Genomic DNA, 26,305 nt, shown 5'->3' with positions numbered 1-26,305 from the left:
TGCTATGCTTAATGCTTGTCACTAGGGCCCGAGTGCCATGATTTCAGATCTGAACCTATTATGTTTTCATCAATATATGAGAGTTCTAGATCCTATATTGCAAGTCTATAGTCACCTATTATGTGTTATGATCCGTTAACCCCGAAGTGACAATAATCGGGATACTTACCAGTGATGACCGTAGTTTGAGGAGTTCATGTATTCACTATGTGCTAATGCTTTGTTCCGGTTCTCTATTAAAAGGAGGCCTTAATATCCCTTAGTTTCCATTAGGACCCCGCTGCCACAGGAGGGTAGGACAAAAGATGCCATGCAAGTTCTTTTCCATAAGCACGTATGACTATATTCGGAATACATGCTACATTACATTGACGAATTGGAGCTAGTTCCGTGTCACCCTATGTTATGACTGTTACATGATGAACCGCATCCGGCATAATTATCCATCATTGATCCGATGCCTACGAGCTTTCAATATACTGGTTTACGCTTATTTACTTTCCCGTTGCTATTGTTACAATCACTACAAAATACCAAAAACATTACTTTGCTTTCATTACTCCTTTGTTACCGTTACCATCACTATCATATTACTTTGCTACTAAACACTTTGCTGCAGATACTAAGTTTCCAGGTGTGGTTGCATTGACAACTCAGCTGCTAATACTTGAGAATATTCTTTGGCTCCCCTTGTGTCGAATCAATAAATTTGGGTTGAATACTCTACCCTCGAAAGCTGTTGCGATCCCCTATACTTGTGGGTTATCAGGGCCCATGAGGGGGGGAGGTCGCGCCCCCTGCCTCGTGGACTCCTCGTTCGTTTCTTGACATCCACTCCAAGTCCTCTGGATCACGTTTGTTCCAAAAATAACTCTCCCGAAGGTTTCATTCCGTTTGGATTCCGTTTGATATTCCTTTTCTGCGAAACACTGAAATAGGCAAAAAAACAACAATTTGCACTGGGCCTTGGGTTAGTAGGTTAGTCCCAAAAATAATATAAAAGTGTAAAATAAAGCCCATTAATATCCAAAACAGATAATATAATAGCATGGGACAATCAAAAATTATAGATACGTTGGAGACGTATCAAGCATCCCCAAGCTTAATTCCTACTCGTCCTCGAGTAGGTAAATGATAAAAATAGAATTTTTGATGTGGAAGGCTACCTAACATAATTCTTAATGTAATTCTCTTTATTGTGGCATGAATATTCAGATCCGAAAGATTCAAGACAAAAGTTTAATATTGACATAAAAATAATAATACTTCAAGCATACTAACTAAGCAATTATGTCTTCTCAAAATAACATGGGCAAAGAAAGTTATCCCTACAATCATATAGTCTGGCTATGCTCTATATTCACCACACAAAGTATTTAAATCATGCACAACCCCGATGACAATCCAAGCAATTGTTTCATACTTTTGATGTTCTCAAACTTTTTCAATCTTCACGCAATACATGATCGTGAGCCATGGACATAGCATTATATGGGGAATAGAATGGTGGTTGTGGAGAAGACAACAAGGAGAAGATAGTCTCACATCAACTAGGCATATCAATGGGCTATGGAGATGCCCATCAATAGATATCAATGTGAATGAGTAGGGATTGCCATGCAACGGATGCACTAGAGCTATAAGTGTATGAAAGCTCAAAAAGAAATTAAGTGGGTGTGCATCCAACTTGCTCGCTCACGAAGACCTAGGGCATTTGAAGAAGCCCATCATTGGAATATACAAGCCAAGTTCTATAATGTAAAATTCCCACTAGTATATGAAAGTGATAACATATGAGACTCTCTATCATGAAGATCATGGTGCTACTTTGAAGCACAAGTGTGGAAAAAGGATAGTAGCATTGTCCCTTCTCTCTTTTTCTCTCCTCTTTTTTTATTTGGGCCTTCTTTTCTCTTTTTTATGGCCTCTTTTTTTGTCCGGAGTCTCATCCCGACTTGTGGGGGAATCATAGTCTCCATCATCCTTTCCTCACTTGGGACAATGCTCTAATAATGATGATCATCACACTTTATTTACTTACAACTCAAGAATTACAACTCAATACTTAGAACAAAATACGACTCTATGTGAATGCCTCCGGCGGTGTACTGGGATTGCGATGAATCAAGAGTGACATGTATGAAAAATTATGAATGGTGTCTTTGCCACAAATACGATGTCAACTACATGATCATGCAAAGCAATATGACAATGATGAAGCGTGTCATAACAAACGGAACGGTGGAAAGTTGCATGGCAATATATCTCGGAATGGCTATGGAAATGCCATAATAGGTAGGTATGGTGGTTGTTTTGAGGAAGGTATATGGTGGGTTTATGGTACCGGCGAAAGTTGCGCGGTACTAGAGAGGCTAGCAATGGTGGAAGGGTGAGAGTGCGTATAATCCATGGACTCAACATTAGTCATAAAGAACTCATATACTTATTGCAAAAATTTATTAGTCATCGAAACAAAGTACTACGTGCATGCTCCTAGGGTGATAGATTGGTAGGAAAAGACCATCGCTCGTCCCCGACGGCCACTCATAAGGAAGACAATCAATAAATAAATCATGCTCCGACTTCATCACATAACGGTTCACCATACGTGCATGCTACAGGAATCACAAACTTTAGAACAAGTATTTCTCAAATTCACAACTACTCAATTAGCATACTCTAATATCACCATCTCCATATCTCAAAACAATCATCAAGTATCAAACTTCTCATAGTATTCAATGCACTTTTTATGATAGTTTTTATTATACCGATCTTGGATGCCTATCATATTAGGACTAAATTCACAACCAAAGCAAATTACCATGCTGTTTTAAAGGACTCACAAAATAATATAAGTGAAGCATGAGAGATCAATAATTTCTATAAAATAAAACCACCGCCGTGCTCTAAAAGATATAAGCAAAGCACTAGAGCAAAATTATCTAGCTCAAAAGATATAAATGAAGCACATAGAGTATTCTAGTAAATTCTGATTCATGTGTGGCTCTCCCAAAAGGTGTGTACAGAAAGTATGATTGTGGTAAACTAAAAAGCAAAGACTCAAATCATACAAGACGCTCCAAGCAAAACACATATCATGTGGTGAATAAAAATATAGCTCCAAGTAAAGTTACCGATGGACGAAGACGAAAGAGGGGATGCCTTCCGGGGCATCCCCAAGCTTAGGCTTTTGGTTGTCCTTGGATTTTACCTTGGGGTGCCTTGGGCATTCCCAAGCTTAGGCTCTTGCCACTCCTTGTTCCATAATCCATCAAATCTTTACCCAAAACTTGAAAACTTCACAACACAAAACTTAAAAGAGAATCTCTTGAGCTCCGTTAGTAAAAGAAAACAAACCACCACTTAAGGTACTGTAATGAACTCATTATTTATTTATATTGGTGTTAAACCTACTGTATTCCAACTTTTCTATGGTTCATAAACTCAAATACTAGCCATAGATTCATCAAAATAAGCAAACAACACACGAAAAACAGAATCTGTCAAAAACAGAACAGTCTATAGTAGTCTGTAAGTTTCGAATACTTCTGGAACCCCAAAAATTCTAAAATAAATTGATGGACGTGAGGAATTTATCTATTAATAATCTGCAAAAATAATTAACTAAATAGCACTCTCCAGTAAAAATGGCAGCAAATCTTGTGAGCGCTAAAGTTTCTGTTTTTTTACAGCAAGATCGCAAAGACTTTCCCCAAGTCTTCCCAAAGGTTCTGCTTGGCACAAACACTAATTAAAAGCATAAAACCACATCTAAACAGAGGCTAGATGAATTATTTGTTACTAAACATAATCAAAAATCAAGAAACAAAAATAAAATCGGGTTGCCTCCCAACAAGCGCTATCGTTTAACGCCCCTAGCTCAGCATAAAGGCAAGGATAGATCTAGGTATTGCCATGATAATGATAAGGTAAATCGCGAAAACTCATATCACACTCCCTACGTTCAGCAGCAAGCTTTCTTTGTGGCAAGCAAAAGTAATCAAAAGGGCTAAATTTAATGGGACAAAAGTCCCCAAGATCAAGCTCGGGAGGTATTGGTTCCTCCTTTGGCCCCTCATATTGCACAACCAATTCATCATTATAAGCATTCTTTTGGCAAAAAGTCATGAGCCTTTGTTCAAGGGAAAAACTTAACCCATTGTTCTGGATAGCAAAATTATCATTAAGTTCAGAGATCCTGTTAACAAGAACATCAGTAGGAACCTTTTTTCTAAGGTTTTCATTAAAAGCAACATGATCTAAAGATCGTAAACGCATAATGTCTTCTTGATAAAAAAAGATTGCTTCTATGGGAGGACGGCCGGCATCCATCCTATAATGCGCAAAAATTTCATTGGCTTCTTTCATTATAAATCTGAACTCATGAGCTAAAAAGATGGTCGCTGCTCGCTTAACAGAAGAATGCTCAATATTGGAAAATTCTAGGAAAATCCTTTGTATGGAAGGATGCATATGTAAAAATTGTCTTTCAAGCTCAACTATGAGCAAGGATATAGCATCCGTGAGACTACTAGTTTTATGAAGAATAGACCCGCTCATGGTGGGCAAAGCACCAGCACAAGTAAAGAAATCTTGAATAACTCCCTTCCCAATAATATTACCGCTACCAATCCGAAACTTTTTAGTATGTAAAATAGTAGGATTTTCAAGACGATCATCGATAGCATCAAAATTTTCCATATTATTATCCTTATCAACGATAACCTCCCCAATTTCAGACATGAAGGCAGCAAGAGGTAAACAAAAAGAGGTGAACTAGAAAAGAGAAGGGGGACGGAAAAAAAGGGCGAATAAAACGGCAAGGGTGAAGTGGGGGAGAGGAAATGAGAGGAAAATGGCAAATAATGTAATGTGAGGGATAAGAGTTTATGATGGGTACTTGGTATGTCTTGACTTGTGCGTAGACTCCCCGGCAACGGCACCAGAAATCCTTCTTGCTACCTCTTGAGCACTGCGTTGGTTTTCCCTTGAAGAGAAAAGGGTGATGCAGCAAAGTAGCGTAAGTATTTCCCTTAGTTTTTGAGAACCAAGGTATCAATCCAATAGGAGGCCACACGCAAGTCCCTCGTACCTACACAAACAAATAAGAACCTCGCAACCAACGTGATAAAGGGGTTGTCAATCCCTTCACGGTCACTTACGAGAGTGAGATATGATAGAGATGATAAGATAATATTTTTGGTATTTATATGATAAATATTGAAAGTAAAGATTGCAAAATAAAATAGATTGGAAACTTATATGATAAAAGATAGACCCGGGGGCCATAGGTTTCACAAGTGGCTTCTCTCGAGATAGCATAAGTATTACGGTGGGTGAACAAATTACTGTCGAGCAATTGATAGAAAAGCGAATAATTATGAGAATATCTAGGCATGATCATGTATATAGGCATCACGTCCGTGACAAGTAGACCAACTCCTGCCAGCATCTACTACTATTACTCCACACATCTACCGCTATCCAGCATGCATCTAGAGTATTAAGTTCATAAGAACAGAGTAACGCATTAGGTAAGATGACATGATGTAGAGGGATAAACTCAAGCAATATGATATAAACCCCATATTTTTATCCTCGATGGCAACAATACAATATGTGCCTTTGCTGCCCCTGCTGTCATTGGGAAAGGACACCACAAGATTGAACCCAAAGCTAAGCACTTCTCTCATTGCAAGAAAGATCAATCTAGTAGGCCAAACCAAACTGATAATTCGAAGAGACTTGCAAAGATAAACCAATCATACATAAAAGATTTCAGAGATGAAACAAATATTGTTCATAGATAAACTTGATCATGAACCCATAATTCATTGGATCTCGACAAACACACCGCAAAAAGAGTTACATTGAATAGATCTCCAAGAAGATCGAGGAGAACATTGTATTAAGATCCAAAGAGAGAGAAGAAGTCATCTAGCTAATAGCTATGGACCCGAAGGTCTGAAGTAAACTACCCACACATCATCAGAGGGGCCATGGAGTTGATGTAGAGGCCCTCCATGATTGATGCCCCCTCCGGTGGAACTCCAGAAAAGGCCCCAAGATGGGATCTCTTGGGTACAGAAGTTTGCGGTGGTGGAAATAGGGTTTCGTGGTGCTCCTGGATGTTTTCGGGGTATATGAACATATATAGGAGGAAGAAGTAGGTCGGTGGAGCCACGAGGGGCCCACGAGGGGGAGGGTGCGCCCAGGGGTGCAGGCGCGCCTCCCTGCCTCGTGGCCTCCTCGTTGATTTCTTGGCGTCCACTCCAAGTCCTCTGGATCATGTTTGTTCCAAAAATAACTCTCCCAAAGGTTTCATTTCGTTTGATATTCCTTTTCTGCGAAACACTGAAATAGGCAAAAAAACAGCAATTTGCACTGGGCCTTGGGTTAGTAGGTTAGTCCCAAAAATAATATAAAAGTGTAAAATAAAGCCCATTGACATCCAAAACAGATAATATAATAGCATGGAACAACTAACTCATTAGTGATGTGCATTACCAAGGTGTATCGTGTACATAACGAGCAATAGTTGCAAGCAATGTGACTAATGAGTTGGTTACGGGATGATGCATTACAGAACGAGTAAAGAGACTTGCCAGTAACGAGATTGAACTAGGTATGAAGATACCGACGATCGAATCTCGGGCAAGTAACATACCGATGACAAAGGGAATGACGTATGTTGTCATTGCGGTTTGACCGATAAAGATCTTCGTAGAATATGTAGGAACCAATATGAGAATCTAGGTTGCGTTGTTTGGTTATTGACCGGAAATGTGTCTCGGTCATGTCTACATGGTTCTCGAACCAGTAGGGTCCGCACGCTTAATGTTCGATGACGATTTGTATTATGAGTTATGTGTTTTGGTGACCGAATATTGTTCGGAGTCCCGTATGAGATCACGGACATGACGAGGAGTCTCGAAATGGTTGAGAGGTAAAGATTGATATATTGGACGATTGTATTCGGACATGGAATGGTTCCAGACTATTTTGGGAATTTATCGGAGTACCGAGGGGTTATCAGAACCCCCCCCCCCCGGTGGAAGTAATGGGCCATATGGGCCATAGGGGAGAGGCAGGGCAACCCACAAGGAGGTGCCCCCCATGGGGAGTCCGAATTTGACAAGGGGAGGGGTGCGGCCCCCCTTTCCTTCTCCCTCTCCCTCTCCTTCCCCCTTTCCCCCTCCGGTAAAAGGAAGGGGGGTCCGAATTGGACTTGGAGTCCTAGTAGGACTCCTCACCCTTGGGGGCGCTCCTAGGTCGGCCTCCTCCCTCTCCCTCCTTTATATACGGGGGCGGGGGGGCACCTCTAAGCACATCAATTGTTTCTTAGTCGTGTGCGGTGCCCCCTCCACTGTTTACTCCTCCGGTCATATTGTCGTAGTGCTTAGGTGAAGCCCTGCACGGATCACATCACCATCACCATCACCACGCCGTCGTGCTGACAAAACTCTCCCTCGACACTTTGCTGGATCAAGAGTTCAAGGGACGTCATCAAGCTGAACGTGTGCAGAACTCAGAGGTGCCGTATGTTCGGTGCTTGATCGGTTGAATCAAGAAGATGTTTGACTACATCAACCGTGTTAAACTAAAGCTTCCGCTTTCGGTCTATGAGGGTACGTGGACACACTCTCCCCGCTCGTTGCTATGCATCTCCTAGATAGATCTTGCGTGATCGTAGGATTTTTTTTGAAATTGCATGCTACGTTTCCCAACAGTTTTGTGCTGCTGGCCGCCTCGACCTTCGTTCGTCAAGGGTCCATGGCATGGAGGCGTGCTGGATCTCCCTCTTCTCTACACATCTAGAAGAGAAGACCTGACCATAGATTAGACACGGGGAGGGAGAGAGATAGGAAGAGGAAGGAGGATGGATTGAACTCACCGGAGTGTGAGGCGCCGCCGCGCCCGAATCCCTAGCAGTGGGAGGGCTGCTGGTGGGCATGAGCGTCGAATCCAGAAGTAGGGGAGGACGCATCGGAGGGTGGCAAGCTCAGGAGGGTGCCTGACTAGCGCGTGTTGTACAACCTGCGCTACTACTACGGCTTGTGTGTGGGGCATGGTTAGGGATATTTACTAGTAGCGTGTTTTGTAAACCATGCGCTACTAGTAGTATTTACTAGTAGCGCGATTAATATAGCTCCCAACTAGTAATTAGTAGTAGCGTGGGGTCAATATACCGCGCTACTAGTAAACTACTACCTATAAGCTTTTCCCTAGTAGTGACACTGAATCACCGTATTTTTGGAACAAAGTTCGGACACAAAGGAAGAACGAGGTCTTGAAGAGAGTATGGTACTTCTTCCACCGGTTGAAGTAGTTCCCAATTACAACCTTGTAGTTTGGCCTCTGCTTCACCAATGTGTTTTAATCCAGGACCCTGGCTCTATAGCTGATGTATTCCTCATGTAGGTCAAGAAGGGTTATGCACGCAAGAATGTCAATGAACATCGAATCAGCCAGTGAGAATTGCTCGGCTCTTTCTCACTTTGCTGCATAGTCTCAGAATCCTTCAGTCTGTCTATGGTCTCATAAGCACCACGGAGACTGACATCATACATGCTAGATAAATCTGGGGCTTCAGCCATCCGAGAAATCAGCACCCGATGTATTAACTTGGAAACAAATGCATGGTACCTACTTTAGTGGGGTGGGAGTTAGTGTGAACATCTTAAGATTACAAAAAAGAACTTTCTGCATCCATTGCAAAAACTCAATATCCACCAGCTGGATTCACCGCTTAGCATAGTAATAAAGTGCCAATGTTTAGGAAGAACTTAGAAGAAAGGGCCCTCGGTATTTTCATGTGAATTTGTGATGGCAATGATGTCTGAATATTGTGAAGAAAGGGCCCAAAGTATGTGCTCTAAGTATGAACTGCAAGCAATTTGGTTAGATTCTATAGTATTAATCTAAGGTGAAGTGTTATGTCCGCGCTTGGATGTATTCCTTTGATCATGATTTTTCCTAGTAAAATCCAAACGGCGGAGAGTGGGGAGTGATCAATAGAAGTAGGGAGTAATAGGCGGCCACTCTATACATGATTTTGCGATCACTAGATTGACAAGCACCATTCATTTAGTTGAATTGATTGTTTTGCTTGACAACTCAACTGATATAAATGCACGTAGTTGACCTCTCCAGAGAGAATGAAATGAACTCCCTTGAGCACTCAACTAATGCAACTATTTAGGTGCTTTAGTCCTTTATTTTGGTTTATGCTCATAAGTTTTTCAAATGTGAACCACTGAAGCCAACACCCCTGGCTCTCAGGTGTGGCGGTGCTCTTAAAAACTAAAAAAAGCCAATACCCCTTTTGTTCAAGATTCACCACTCATGATAAAATATCATTTTGCCTCGCGCGCTCATATTTGTTTCGTCATCCTGTTTGAGTTTATCGTCATACTGTAATGTTTTACCATATCATTTGGTTATGCATTTAATTTCTGAATCATGAATCGTGTCTACGGAAAGTAGCCGTTTGAGGTTTTGATAAAAATCTTGTCTTAGAGGTCCAGTAACAAATATTCACCTAGTAACACCTAAACGATTAAATCTATGTAATCATCTGATTTGTTTGGTTAAATCTGTGTGGAGATTGTGATTTCTCACGGAGCAACTTTTCTGTTGTCATTTCCATGTGCAAAATCTACACCTCACGACTCTGAAGTGGAGGTTGAATCAGCCTGCTTAAATGCCCTACCCATTAGTGGTGAACATGGTACGACAGCTACAACTTCAACCGTTCCCTTTTAGAGTTTCCTCCATGTGTCAGGTTCCCACTGCTCTCAGGCTCTCTTTTCTTCCTCTTGTCGACTAGTCTTCTAGATATCAGATTATCTAAGTATGTGCACTCATATTTACGTTGTATGCATTAATATATTCCGCAAGAAGGGAAGAGGAAGGAGTGCTCAAGAACCATAGGAATGGGAGGCACCGGGAAAACACCAAATATAATATTTGTACCTCCACACTAGAGGTGAAAACAAATAAGTTTGGATTTCCCCCATATTCCCATTCCTAGCGTTCTGAAGATCACTCTTCTTCCTCTTCATGGCTTACTCTTAGTGCCTACAAAACTCTCAAATAAGTAAACACAAAGCTTGAAGTGTTGGACAAAGTGTTTCAGACTATAAATAAACTGTAGGTCACTCTATATAGAGAACCTTCAGAAGCGCAAGCATTGAAGACTCGCAGTGCATGGCGCACCAATCTACATCCAATGACAATGGGGCCCCACAATAACTCGGCCTTGTCCTATTGTCATGTACTCTTAAGTCATAGCACATGCAGGGAGATCTTCTACTTACCAACATCCGAAAGCTGATATCTCATTTTGTTAAACTGTGCATTTATATAGAACGGTAGAACCAAATGTTATGGGTAAAAAATAAGAATAATATGAAGCAAAAAAGTTAGCAAGCAGAAGTTATGATCTAAAAATAATAATAATATGAACTTGTACAAATTGAACATAGAAAAAATACGGAACGTTGGAAAAGAAAATTTGAGTTACAATTGGTACACATGGACTTCATCTTTTTTAGAGAAAAGGCGTCGATCGAGACCGAGAAGAGCTCGAACCTAGACATACTTTGAATTAACAAACCATCAACCAACCAGGATTACAAGGGCACCACAATATAACAGAGATGCAAAGCAAGCGGAAAGAAAGATACAAGGCACTAGGCAGAACAACACAAAGGCAACAGCAGAAGCGCCGATGCCGATAACCAGCACTACGCCTACATCGACTAGCAAACTAAGTGCACCGAAGGAGGATCACACTGAGCAAGCATAGAGCATCGGCTGCATCCATAGGCCAAACTTGGGCAACACTTGAGCTATCTCCGCCGTCACAAAGGGACATTACCCTTTCACCCAGACTCGATGGGTGCCACACCGACGACCAGCAGAGTGACTACCACAGAGCCCAACTCAAGGTGTCCGAGTTGCCATAGGAGAAGCAGACAGATCTGACCCACAAATCACAGGAGACCAAGCAAATGAGAACCAAATCCGGCGGTGGCAGCACGGAGCATCGGAAGGCGGCAGTGGCAGTGGACTTCATATATTAGCTACACTAGAATAGATGATAATGTCAACCGCACAAAAAAGGATAGATGATAATGTAATCATCCCATGATTAACAGATTATGTAATAGCAAAACTAGAACGCTTGTATAGGTCGTTACTAGAGGAAAAAATATACAGGCTCGCTGTTCTTTAAGTAATTTGGCATCCGAATAATGTATGTTGTGCACAGATACATAGAAGGAGAGATATAGAAAAATAAGAATCATTAGCCACAACCCCTTGGTGGAAGCATACTGGTCACGTCCTTGTGTGAACTCACTATCTACATCGATTCACCATGGGACATCTAGGCAATATGCTGAACCACCTAGCAGTGGCGGAGCGTGAAGCATATTTTAGGAGGGGCCAGATGAGTGTATGAAAATATATTGTGATCAGAGACTGGGAGATATTAAAAAAACAGAAATATATTAATATCAAGTAAATACCAATTACACCCGGTCTTTACACCAACAAGATGCCTAAAAACATCCAGGATGCACACAACCAAAAGAAGAGGAGAAGAGAAAAGGAGACCATGCCAGGGTGATCAAACACCCGTAGTAGTAGCACTCTAACCACCACCAAAGACATCACCCGGACTGAAAGAAGGTTCTCCAAAAGCACGCCTTCAGGAAGGAAACAATGCACAAGCGTTGTCGTTGTCCGATCAAAGATCGTAGGTTTTCACATTAGAGAAATATTGCGTTCCCAAAACAATGCTTTCAACAAGGTCACTACCAGGCACAACCAACAAAGGCCAGATCTTGAGTTTTCACCCTGGAAATCACAATTTGGTACTCAAAGGAGCACCACCAACAAAGAAGTCCTCCAATGCTACCGCCCCCACTTGCGGAGGCTACTATACAAGTCACATACCGCCAGACTCACAGGAACTCCCACCCGGTCTGGACAGGAACATATCAACAAGCCAAGTCTGAACAACTGCCTGTGAAGCAAAGTCTTCATCGCATCCAAGACCCCGCCTTCGCCACTTCCAGGTCCTCCAATCACGCCATGACATTCTCCGCATGCGTTGATCCTTGGAAATCTTGGTATAGACATGTCCCAAGGTGTCAACAAAACATAACTTCGCGATACCCTAGTGAAGCTGGTTATGCTGATGTTGCGGGTGCATACCACCGGCCCCTATCCAATCAAGGTTTCCAAAGAGCGCCATATATGCCAGTCCTTGTTTTCCTTTGAAGGAGAAGTCTGGAACTCACTGATGGTCAGATCAAAGAGGAATGACCGCATGTAGAACGGTGACTTTGCGCGAAGACCACTAGGGCCACCGCCTGGCCGATTATTTTGCGAGACATGATATCCCAAGATAAACCATATCTCGACGCCCACCTCCGGAGGAAGGAGGAGGCCTCTGCCACCATGTCCGGGGCCGATGCCCTGGCGCCCAAGTGATGCGGTCCGAGCCGCAGGCCGTCGATGCCACGCACAGGAAGCAACAAGGTGCGAGATCGGTGCCAGCCAGGCCCATGCGGGACTAGATCGAGCCCACCATGCCGATGTCGCGCCTCTGGCTACCGCCACCATGCACCAATGCGACAGAAGGAGTGGGAACGGGCACCACCGCCACGCCCAGCAATAACCAGCAGGAGCCCCCCCCCCCCCCCCCCCGCCGCCGCATCGTGCGGGTTTTCCCGACGGTGCCTCCGGCGACGGCGGAGGGAGGGGAGGGGGTGAGGGGAGAGGGCCTCAAGTGCCGGCAGGGGAAGCCTTGGTGCGGCGCGGTATCGCTGCACTGGGGTCAGGTTAGGCCTCATTTTTCATTTTTCAGACGATCGGAGAATTAGCGGAGTTATTAACATAAATACAAGCCTATTTGGCAAAAAAAATCTAGGAAGGGGGGCCACGGCCCAATTTTTTCCCATTGATGCTCCGCCACTGCAACCTAGTATTTTCAATGTGTCTCTAAACAATACGTTAAAGATATCGTTTTATGATCAAGTGTAGAATTGGAGTTAAGAGTTTGCAAAGCTGTTGATAAGTCATTTCACAGCCATCGTTGCTTCTTCCTAGTATGTGTTATCTATTCATTTCCCTATGCCCATGTGTGACCTTTGTAGGAATAGTTTATGTGATTTAGATCATTTTACATGGTGGATGCTAATTGATGCTAAAAATATATTTAGTCTGAACACCCTATAGATATCGTTCAACATGGATTGCCTAAGTAACAAAATGAGCAGACTAAGGTATAGCCTAGTGGTGGGAAGGGGTTGATGCCTTCCCACCCTCCCAGGTTCAAGGCATGGTACTTGCAATTTGGGTTTGTTGTACCAATTATACTATAGGGGCCTCCCTTACAGTCTTTCTGTCAAAAAAGCAACAAAATGAACCACCTAGTATTTTAGGGACAAGGCTCAGACACAAAGAACGAGGTCCTAAAGATATTTCAGTAATTCTTTCACCCTCCTTCCTAGTTACAACCTTGTAGATCGGCCACCATCACTCAAAGGATCAAATCACACGGGTTGCAATGCAAACACCCACCGAAGTTCAAGAGTGGAGGAAATAAGCCTTATCCCGCACGTCAAAACGATATATAAAAACACATCATTTTATTGTCATTTACAAATTTTATTGGAGTTTAGAGTTTTTGAGGTGGTTGTTTCTTGCTAGCATGCGTATATATCGATTAATTTGCTATGTGCATGTGTGAAGTCTCGGGGAACATTTTGTCCGTTTTAGTTCATTTTATAGGGTGCATGCTGAAAACAATTTGCAATGCATGTTCTGTTACATATTTTGTGAGCTGACTACCATCTTTCTCACTCTAACTTCTGTTATGACTCTTAGCTACACTCGCTGGCATTGGTGTGTCATTGCTCTGATTTTCTCTACATCATGAGTTCAACAAATGGGAACTAGTGAAGAATATTCATCATTTTATTTATTAAAGTTGTGTGTCTCATCTTAACAAGTCAGAAAGTTTGCTTATTTATGTTTCTATGACTAACTAGCCCTTTACGAGATATAACAATGTGTACTTCATATGTACTATATGACATGTAAATTAAATGTCTTGGTGTGTTTCATGGTGCTAGTATAATCTTAAAAATGAAACGGTATTAACAAATTGTCAAGTATAAACTAGTTGGCTTGTTAAGCCGACATCTTATCCTATGAATGGATTAGGGTATCCCAAAGGAATAAAGACAGAAAATAGAAATTCAACTATGCAGGGTGTATGAACTTGAAAGAAATCATTTTAATACTATGAATCATTTTTATGTTGTGTGATCCAAAAGGAAGAGGAATGAACACCAAAGAACAATCGGCATGGGTGGCAACATGAAAACTCAAAACAAATCCTCTTCCGGTGTTAGATGAGGAACTCATGTTTTAGCCTTCCATCATGTTACCATGCTCACCTCTCTTAGGCCCTCTTTTTTTCCACTTTCTGTCTCGTACTGGACATCTCATATAACCTAAATATATGAACATATATGTATTCTTTTCCTGCTAAAGCAATTTAACAAGCAAAAAGGAAGAGGAAGGAGCGCATAAGAATGATAGGAATGAGAGGCATCGGGAAATACCAAACCAAATTTCCACCACAACACAGGAGATGAAGAACCAATAAGTTAGACTTTACTTTATGTTCTCATTCCCACCGCTCTTAGGCCCTCTATTTCTTCCACTTCCTAGCTCGCTTTTGAGATCTCACAACGAATATGTGCGCATATATTTTATTTCCATGCTAACGCAACCAAGCAAGCCAATGAAAAGGAAGGAGTGCTAGAGAACAATAGGAGCAACCAAGCAAGCAAAAGAAAAGTAAGGAGTGCTAGAGAACAATAGGAATAGAAGACATCAGGAAACACCAAACTGAATTCTCACCTCCTACACTAGAGGTGGAAGCAAAGCAAGTTAGGGTTTCCTCCATGTTCCCATTCCCACTGCTCTCAAGCTCTCTTTTCTTCCTCTTCTCAACTAGCCTTCTAGATCTCAGGTTATCTAAGTATGTGCACACATATTTACGGTTTATGGATTAATCTATTGTGCAAGCGAAAAGGAAGAGGAAGGAGTGCTCAAGAACCATAGGAATGGGAGACATCAGGAAAGCACACAACTAAATATTTGCACCTCCAACACTAGAGGTGAAAATATAAGAGTTAAACTTTCCTCCATGTTCCCATTCCTAGTGCTCTTATGCTCTCTCTTTCTTCCTCTTCCCTGCTTACTATTGAGCCTACAAAAGCTGAAGAAAAAAGTATCAGACAACAAGCTTGAAATTGTTGGACTAAGTCTTTCAACTTTGATGTATAAATAGATGTGCTATGCACTATGTAGAGAACCATAGGAAGATCAACTAATTAAGACACCCAGTGCATAGTATCACTATACAACCAATGACAATGGGGCCCATTGTCCTGTGTTGTACATGTAGAGCATGTGCAAGGATATCTTGTGCATTCATACAGCAGGAAAATAATTTAGCGTTTTCACGGCAGAAGAAAATAAAAAATACTCTCCTTCGCCCTGCCAATTACTAGTAGTAGTTGCTACCACCTGAGATGCCAACTAACAAACACCTCGGCGCGCACACGCACCTCACCTGCCCTCATCGATGATGGAGGAGAACATCGGCGACAGGTTCCCGGTCACCGGCGTGGCATCCCTGCCCGCAACAGGGCCGGCGCTGAAAGACTGTTGACAGACCGGCCTGGCTGCTCGTGCATGTGTAGCTGCTGCTGCTCCCGGCCTTGACCTGCCAATCCGTGATGTAGCCCGGCCATGTCGGCATATTCCATGAGCATTGACACCACCATCGACATCAACGGTCGTTGGTGGGGCGACCCCTGGGTGCAGATGAGTGCGACGCGGATCACCCGGAGCACCTCCTCGCTGTTGAATTGCGATAACTTCGGATCCACAAAGTCGAGGGGACTGTCGTTCTCGTACAGGTCCCACACCTGAAAACATCCAGAGTTTCAGTAATCATAGTAAAAAAATCAACTATAAATTATGTGGCGGTCAGTTCACATAACTTTCAACATTACTCCACCAACTTCTATCAACACGTTATTTGGGACGTGGCTTGATGGGATAGATACTGCTACAGCGAGACACATTCGTGTGGGAGTATGTGCTTTATTGTGGGCAGTTTGGAACTGCAGAAATGATTTGGTTTTTAACAGAACAACAAACATTCATTTTTTGCAGGTTATCTTCAGAACAACTGCGTTGATCCATATGTGGTCGCTAGTCACTCCGATAGAGGCCAGGGAGCATTTGGTTACTGGGTCTACCCGATGGGAGATGGTAGCATGGGATATTTTCACCGGTTCGGATGGCGGTCATGTAATATCATAGGCATGTAGTGCTCCTACCTTTTGCCAGCCGGTTGTGGCCTTTCTTTTTATGCTTTGCTCTTCGTGAGATTTTTTTGTATTTCTTTGTTCAAGACTTGGAGAATTTTGTTGGACCTTTTGCTTATTAATAATATTGGCCGTATGCATTATTCCGATGCAGAGGCTGGGGCGATCCCCCTTTTCGAAAAAAAGATTTTGCCGACAGCATACCGACCAAATCACAGTTGTGGGCTTGTGGCTTTACTTTCTACTAATATACTCTGGATTTTATTGACCTTACTGAAGGAAATATGCCCTAGAGGCAATAATAAAGTTATTATTTATTTCCTTACTTCATGATAAATGTTTATTATTCATGCTAGAATTGTATTAACCGGAAACATAATACATGTGTGAATACATAGACAAACAAAGTGTCACTAGTATGCCTCTACTTGACTAGCTTGTTGATCAAAGATGGTTATGTTTCCTAGCCATAGACATGAGTTGCCATTTGATTAACGGGATCACATCATTAGGAGAATGATGTGATTGACTTGACTCATTCCGTTAGCATAGCACTTGATTGTTTAGTTTGTTGCTATTGCTTTCTTCATGACTTATACATGTTCCTATGACTATGAGATTATGCAACTCCCGTTTATCGGAGGAACACTTTGTGTGCTACCAAACGTCACAACGTAACTGGGTGATTATAAAGGTGCTCTACAGGTGTCTCTGAAGGTACTTGTTGGGTTGGCGTATTTCGAGATTAGGATTTGTCACTCCGATTGTCGGAGAGGTATCTCTGGGCCCACTCGGTAATGCACATCACTATAAGCCTTGCAAGCATTGCAACTAATGAGTTAGTTGCGGGATGATGTGTTATGGAACGAGTAAAGAGACTTGCCGGTAACGAGATTGAACTAGGTATTGAGATACCCACGATCGAATCTCGGGCAAGTAACATACCGATGACAAAGGGAACAACGTATGTTGTTATGAAGTTTGACCGATAAAGATCTTCGTGGAATATGTGGGAGCCAATATGAGCATCCAGGTTCCGCTATTGGTTATTGAGCGGAGACGTGTCTCGGTCATGTCTACATAGTTCTCGAACCCGTAGGGTCCGCACGCTTAAAGTTCGGTGACGATCGTAATAAGAGTTTTTGTGTTTTGATGTACCAAAGGTTGTTCGGAGTCCCGGATGAGATCGGGGACATGAAGAGGAGTCTCGAAATGGTCGAGACATAAAGATTGATATATTGGATGACTATGTTTGGACATCGGAAGGGTTCCGAGTGGTTCAGGCATTTTTCCGGAGTACCGGGAGGTTACCGGACCCCCCCCCCCCGGGAGAAGTTATGGGCCTTATGGGCCATAAGAAGGAAGCACACCAGCCCACAAGGGGCTGGTGCGCCCCCTTTGGGCAGGAGGCCGAATTGGAGAAGGTTTGGGGGGTGCGGCCCCCCTTTCCTTCTCTCCTACTCCTCCTTCCCTTCCTCTCCTACTCCAACTAGGGAAGGGGGAAATCCTACTCCCGGTGGGAGTAGGACTCCTCCAGGGCGCGCCATAGGGGCCGGCCCTCTCCCCCTCCTCCACTCCTTTATATACGGGGGTGGGGGCACCCCATAGACACACAAGTTGATCTTCGTGATCATTCTTTAGCCGTGTGCAGTGCCCCCTTCCACCATATTCCACCTCAGTCATATTGTAGCGGTGCTTAGGCGAAGCCCTGCGTCGGTAGAACATCATCATCGTCATCATGCCGTCGTGCTGACGAAACTCTCCCTCAACACTTTGCTGGATCAGAGCTCGAGGGACGTCACCGAGTTGAACGTGTGCAGAACTCGGAGGTGCCGTACGTTCGGTACTTGGATCGGTCGGATCGGGAAGACGTACGACTACTTCCTCTATGTTGTGTCAACGCTTCCATTGCCGGTCTACGAGGGTACGTAGACAACACTCTCCTCTCTCGTTGCTATGCATCACCATGATCTTGCGTGTGCGTAGGAATTTTTTTGAAATTACTACGTTCCCCAACAGTGGCATCCGAGCCTAGGTTTTATGCGTTGATGTAATATGTACGAGTAGAACACAAGTGAGTTATGGGTGATATAAGTCATACTGCTTACCAGCATGTCACAGTTTGGTTCGGCGGTATTGTTGGATGAAGCGGCCCGGACCGACATTACGCATACGCTTACGCGAGACTGGTTTTACCGCCGTGCTATGCACACAGGTGACTAGCGGGTGTCAGTTTCTCCAACTTTAGTTGAACCAAGTGTGGCTACACCCGGTCCTTGCGAAGGTTAAAACAGCACCAACTTGACAAACTATCATTGTGGTTTTGATGCCTAGGTAAGAACGGTTCTTGCTAAGCCCGTAACAGCCATGTAAAACTTGCAACAACAAAGTAGAGGACGTCTAACTTGTTTTTGCAGGGCATGTTGTGATGTGATATGGTCAAGACATGATGCTAAATTTTATTGTACTAGATGACACCCCGCGCATTGCTGCGGGAGTTGTAGCAATTAAAAAATTGGAAATTGGACAAATGAAAAGATAATTTGAATATACTTGTTAACTGCGTTGTCTCTCGGGTAAATTAAACCCATTTCATGACACCGAGCAATACACAATACAAATATTTTCCATTTTGCTTTAAGAAATATCAACATTACTACTCTTTCAATTGTCCAGTGACTAAATATAGTGAGCATGAAATCATCTGTTCATCCAAAACATCTCACAAAAGGAGCAAATAAAAATAGAACAAATCAAATAGGCGTCGATGATTGCCTTGGGAGGTGATAATGCTTCTTAGTCACCTACATTATACTCACTTCTTATCTTCAGTCGATGACCATAGCACAGTGTTGGCAATTGAAAACTGGAAAGGAAACAACGTGTGAGAAGAGGTGCATGATGTCAAGAACATAGACATACCAATTCTGGTTGTGACATTATTACAGCCAAGTAATTAAACCTGTACTACATTTAGTGAAGGAAATATTAGACAACAATTAGCAAGAAATTAACAATATTAGAGAAATTTGCAAGAAAGGTCAGTTTCAACAGGAAATAAAATAGTGAGGCAATCTAACAGTTCAGTGGACAGAGAGTTAGCCCTCCATCTCAACTTGAAACTTTAATGCAATATTGGCAGGAAATTGTCCCGATAGTAACTGAAAAGGGAATGAGAATTAATACAATACATGAAAATAGAATGACATTAAAATATAAAGAATATATGTATCCTGATGCTAACAGAACGTAGAAGATTAAAAGAGAACACATCACCTCTGCTTATGATAAGAGAAGGACCTCAAACGCTACACAGAAGGCATAGTAGAGCAAAGAACAAAGCATGTTAGTTAATGTTTGGGATTACCTGCCTGAGTTCGGCTGGCAACAAACTCGAACAGTGTCCAGGATTGCAAAGTATTGCGTCACCAGTCCACTGTAGTGCCTCCAATGGGTGGCTGCATCAAGGACGACGACAATCCGATCTGCTTAAAATTGATGTCCACATTCTACTATTATGGGCTCGATTAGCCTTACAGACTTGAAATAAGGTGTTATGGAGATCTGCAGTTATGCCGCACACATACATGTTTAGAAGATTTTTAAGGTCTGGGATGTAGGAACTCGTGGTTGGAGCATGGCATGTTATAATACTGCCAGAAAAAAACAACGTACCTGAAAATGAACTGGACTACTCTGATCCTCTGGTCCTACAAAACAATCATAATAGTTCAAACTGAATACAGATAAAATTTGTACTAATCAAACATGAGAGAGAAATATGCAGGTCTGTAGTTGAGCAAATATCAGAACATCCAACCAAGCTGACTCGGGACTGAGAGGGAGGAGAGTCCCAACCTCTTATCCACGTGACATTCAAGGAGGACGCCGGCGCCCAGCGGCAGCACATCTAGTTCAATGGGTGTCCGGTTCGACGCCTGGGTGCGGGATTTGGGCAGCAGAGCCGACGGTGGTGGCAAAATAGGGATTCATGTTGGCAGCAACACAGAAATCCGGCAGCCACGAACTTCTTACCCAACCATGGCATGCGTTTCGATCTCATGGCGTGAGTGGAACTGATGAGCCCGGAAGAGAGGTTAATAACAGAGGAGATCAACCGTGTGGTGGAGAAAATAACTTGGAGGATACCAAAGGGTGTCGTGGAGACCATTATTTTTTAGGGAAAAAAGCTGAAATATCATATATGTAATCTAGGAAAAAAGATTAATTTGCTTATGTGGTGGTTTGCTGAGTTGGATAGGCTGTTGCTCCCTGAAGTTTCACCTTCCGCCACAAGACATGAAGAGACAGTTAAACATTTGGGCTTCTTTTTGTTTTAGACGATCGGGCTTCGGTGCACAGTATATAAGACTGTAATCCGTTTTTTTGCATGGAGGATATGGCGGGCCAAAGAATGAATGTCTCATGGCTGTATGCGGACGCATTGCTATGATGAAGAATTGATGACATGGCCAAGTGCTGATGTGGACAGCTTGCATGTCTAGATAAATAAGGTAGTGGGGGTGAACTTCTTAGGTATATAGGATGAGATGATCATATTTTTTAACCGAGTTATCGGCAATTGGCAGGAGCCATATGGTTGTCGCGTTATTGTATGCAATGCAATTGCATTGTAATGCTTTACTTTATCACTAAGCGGTAGCGATAGTCGTGGAAGCATAAGATTGGCGAGACGACAACGATGCTACGATGGTGATCAAGGTGTCGCGCCGGTGACGATGGTGATCATGACGGTGCTTCGGAGATGGAGATCATAAGTACAAGATGATGATGGCCATATCATATCACTTATATTGATTGCATGTGATGTTTATCTTCTATGCATCTTATCTTGCTTTGATTGACGGTAGCATTATAAGATGATCTCTCACTAAATTTCAAGATAAAAGTGTTCTCCCTGAGTATGCACCGTTGTCAAAGTTCGTCGTGCCCAGACACCACGTGATGATCGGGTGTGATAAGCTCTACGTCCATCTACAACGGGTGCAAGCCAGTTTTGCACACGCAGAATACTCAGGTTAAACTTGACGAGCCTAGCATATAACAGATATGGCCTCAGAACACGGAGACCGAAAGGTCGAGCGTGAATCATATAGTAGATATGATCAACATAGTGATGTTCACCATTGAAACTACTCCATCTCACATGATGATCGGACATGGTTTAGTTGATATGGATCACGTGATCACTTAGAAGATTAGAGGGATGTCTGTCTAAGTGGGAGTTCTTAAGTAATATGATTAATTGAACTTTAATTTATCATGAACTTAGTCCTGGTAGTATTAGCTTATCTATGTTGTAGATCAATAGCTCGCGATGTTGCTCCCAGTTTAGTGTTCCTAGAGAAAAATTATGTTGAAAAATGTTAGTAGCAATGATGCGGATTGGATCCGTAATCCGAGGATTATCCTCATTGCTGCACGGAAGAATTATGTCTTTGATGCACCGCTAGGTGACAGACCTATTGCAGGAGTAGAGGCAGACGTTATGAACGTTTGGCTAGCTCAATATGATGACTACTTGATAGTTTAGTGCACCATGCTTAACGGCTTAGAATTGGGACTTCAAAGATGTTTTGAAAGTCATGGACCATATGAGATGTTCCAGGAGTTGAAGTTAATATTTCAAGCAAATACCCGAGTTGAGAGATATGAAGTCTCCAACAAAGTTCTATAGCTAAAAAGATGGAGGAGGAGAATAGCTCAAGCAGTGAGCATGTACTCAGATTGTCCGGGTATTACAATCGCTTGAATCAAGTGGGAGTTAATCTTCCAGATAAGATAGTGATTGATAGAATTCTCTAGTCACCATCACCAAGTTAGTAGAACTTCGTGATGAACTATGATATGCAAGGGATAACGGAAACGATTCCCAAGCTCTTCGTAATGCTGAAATCAACGATGGTTGAAATCAAGAAAAATATCAAATGTTGATGGTAGACAAGACCACTAGTTTCAAGAAAAGGGAAAAGGGAAGAAGGGGAACTTCAAGAAGAACGGCAAGCAAGTTGCTGCTCAAGTGAAGAAGCCCAAGTCTGGTCCTAAGCCTGAGACTAAGTGCTTCTACTGCAAAGGGACTGGTCACTGGAAGCGGAACTGCCCCAAGTATTTTGCGGATAAGAAGGATGGCAAAGTGAATAAAGGTATATTTGATATACATATTATTGATGTGTATTTTACTAGTGTTCGTAGCAACCCCTCAGTATTTGATACTTGTTCAGTTGCTAAGAATAGTAACTCGAAACGGGAGTTGCAGAATGAACAGAGACTAGTTAACGGTGAAGTGACGATGTGTATTGGAAATGGTTCCAAGATTGATATGATCATCATCGCACACTCCCTATACTTTCGGGATTAGTGTTAAACCTAAAATAAATGTTATTTAGTGTTTGCGTTGAGCATGAATATGATTGGATCATGTTTATTGCAATACGGTTATTCATGTAAGTTAGAGAATAATTGTTGTTCTGTTTACATGAATAAAACCTTCTATGGTCATACACCCAATGAAAATGGTTTGTTGGATCTCGATCGTGGTGATACACATTTGCATAATATTGAAGCCAAAAGATGCAAAGTTAATAATGATAGTGCAATTTATTTGTGGCACTGCCGTTTAGGTCATATTGATGTAAAGCGCATGAAGAAAATCCATGCTGATGGACTTTTGGAATCATTTGATTATGAATCAGTTGATACTTGCGAACCATGCCTCATGGGCAAGATGACTAAGACTCCGCTCTCCGGAACAATGGAGCGAGCAAAAGATTTGTTGGAAATCATACATACTGATGTATGTGGTCCGATGAATATTGAGGCTCGCGATAGGTATCATTATTTTCTGATCTTCACAGATGATTTGAGCAGATATGAGTATATCTACTTGATGAAACACAAGTATGAAACATTTGAAAAGTTCAAAAGAATTTCAGAGTGAAGTGGAGAATCGTCGTAACAAAAATAAAAGTTTCTATGATATGACCACAGAAATAAAATATTTGAGTTACAAGTTTGGCCTTCAGTTAAAACAATGTGAAATAGTTTCACTACTCACGCCACCTAGAACACCACAGTGTAATGGTGTGTCCGAACGTCGTAACCATGCTTTATTAGATATGGTGCGATCTATGACATCTCTTACTAATTTACCGCTATCGTTTTGAGGTTATGCATTAGAGACAGCTACATTCACGTTAAATAGGGCACCATCTAAATCCGTTGAGACGACACCGTATGAACTATGGTTTGGCAAGAAACCTTAGTTGTCGTTTCTTAAAGTTTGAGGTTGCAAAGCTTATGTGAAAAAGTTTCAACCTGATAAGCTCAAACCCAAATTGGAGAAGTGCGTCTTCATAGGATACCCAAAAGAAATTGTTGGGTACACCTTCTATCACAGATCCGAAGGCAAGATATTCGTTGCTGAGAATGGATCCTTTCTAGAGAAGGAGTTTCTCTCAAAAGAAGTGAGTGGGAGGAAAGTAGAACTTGATGAGGTAACTGTACCTGCTCCCTTATTGGAAAGTAGTTCATCACAGAAATCTATTCCTGCGACTACTACACCAATTAGTGAGGAAGTTAATGATGATGATCATGTAACTTCAGATCAAGTTACTACCGAACCTTGTAGGTAAACCAGAGTAAGATCCGCACCAGAGTGGTACGGTAATCCTGTTCTGGAGGTCATGTTACTTGACCATGATGAGCCTACGAACTATGAGGAAGCGATGATGAGCCCAGATTCCGCGAAATGGCTTGAGGCCATGAAATCTGAGATGAGATCCATGTATGAGAACAAAGTATGGACTTTGATTGACTTGCCCATTGATCAGCGAGCCATTGAGATTAAATGGATTTTCAAGAGGAAGACGGAAGCTGATAGTAATGTTACTATCTACAAAGCTAGAATTGTCGCAAAAAGGTTTTCGACAAGTTCAAGGTGTTGACTACGATGAGAGTTTCTCACTCGTATCTATGCTTAAGTCTGTCCAAATCATGTTAGCAATTGCCGCATTTTATGAAATCTGGCAAATGGATAAACAAAACTGCATTCCTTAATGGATTTATTAAAGAAGAGTTGTATATGATGCAACCAGAAGGTTTTGTCAATCCTAAAGGTGCTAACAAAATATGCAAGCTCCAGCGATCCATCTATGGACTGGTGCAAGCATCTCGGAGTTGGAATATACGCTTTGATAAGTTGATCAAAGCATATAGTTTTATACAGACTTGCGGTGAAGCCTGTATTTACAAAAAAGTGAGTGGGAGCACTACAGCATTTCTGATAAAGATATGTGTATGACATATTGTTGATCGGAGATAATGTAGATTTATTCTGCAAAGCATAAAGGAATGTTTGAAAGGAGTTTTTCAAAGAAAGACCTCGGTGAAGCTGCTTACATATTAAGCATCAAGATCTATAGAGATAGATCAAGACGCTTGATAAGTTTTTCAATGAGCACATACCTTGACAAGATTTTGAAGTAGTTCAAAATAGAACAGTCAAAGAAGGAGTTCTTGCCTGTGTTACAAGGTGTGAAGTTGAGTAAGACTCAAAACCCAACCATGGCAAAAGATAGAGAGAGAATGAAAGTCATCCCCTATGCCTCAGCCATAGGTTCTATAAAGTATGCCATGCTATGTGCTAGACCTATTGTATACCCTGCCCTGAGTTTGGCAAGGGAGTACAATAGTGATCTAGGAGTAGATCACTGGACATTGGTCAAAATTATCCTTAGTGGAATAAGGATATGTTTCTCGATTATGGAGGTGACAAAAGGTTCATCGTAAAGGGTTACGTCGATTCAAGTTTTGACACTGATCCAGATGACTCTAAATCTCAATCTGGATACATATTGAAAGTGGAAGCAATTAGCTAGAGTAGCTCCGTGCAGAGCATTGTTGACATAAAAATTTGCAAAATACTTACGGATCTGAATGTGGCAGACCCGTTGATTAAACTTCTCTCACAAGCAAAACATGATCACACCTTAGTACTCTTTGGGTGTTAATTACATAGCGATGTGAACTAGATTATTGAATCTAGTAAACCCTTTGGGTGTTGGTCACATGACGATGTGAACTATGGGTGTTAATCACATGGTGATGTGAACTATTAATGTTAAATCACATGGTGATGTGAACTATTAATGTTAAATCACATGGCGATGTGAACTAGATTATTGAATCTAGTAAACCCTTTGGGTGTTGGTCACATGACGATGTGAACTATGGGTGTTAATCACATGGTGATGTGAACTATTAATGTTAAATCACATGGCGATGTGAACTAGATTATTGACTCTAGTGCAAGTGGGAGACTGAAGGAAATATGCCCTAGAGGCAATAATAAATTTATTATTTATTTCCTTATTTCATGATAAATGTTTATTATTCATGCTAGAATTGTATTAACCGGAAACATAATACATGTGTGAATACATAGACAAACAAAGTGTCACTAGTATGCCTCTACTTGACTAGCTTGTTGATCAAAGATGGTTATGTTTCCTAGCCATAGACATGAGTTGTCATTTGATTAACGGGATCACATCATTAGGAGAATGATGTGATTGACTTGACCCATTCCGTTAGCATAGCACTTGATTGTTTAGTTTGTTGCTATTGCTTTCTTCATGACTTATACATGTTCCTATGACTATGAGATTATGCAACTCCCGTTTACCGGAGGAACACTTTGTGTGCTACCAAACGTCACAACGTAACTGGGTGATTATAAAGGTGCTCTACAGGTGTCTCCGAAGGTACTTGTTGGGTTGGCGTATTTCGAGATTAGGATTTGTCACTCCGATTGTCGGAGAGGTATCTCTGGGCCCACTCGGTAATGCACATCACTA

At 42.0% G+C, this 26,305-nt stretch overlaps 1 pseudogene; it reads right to left on the bottom strand.

Annotated features, from left to right (window-relative positions):
• Positions 1-26,305, bottom strand: part of LOC125528320 (glutathione S-transferase TCHQD-like) — a 44,217-nt pseudogene that overhangs the window by 16,354 nt on the left and 1,558 nt on the right.

The sequence above is a fragment of the Triticum urartu genome, chromosome 2A (assembly GCF_056163025.1).
Source record: "Triticum urartu cultivar PI428250 chromosome 2A, HENAU_Tu73, whole genome shotgun sequence".
NCBI classification, from domain to species: Eukaryota; Viridiplantae; Streptophyta; class Magnoliopsida; order Poales; family Poaceae; genus Triticum; species Triticum urartu.
This window is presented reverse-complemented; position numbering and strand designations above follow the sequence as displayed.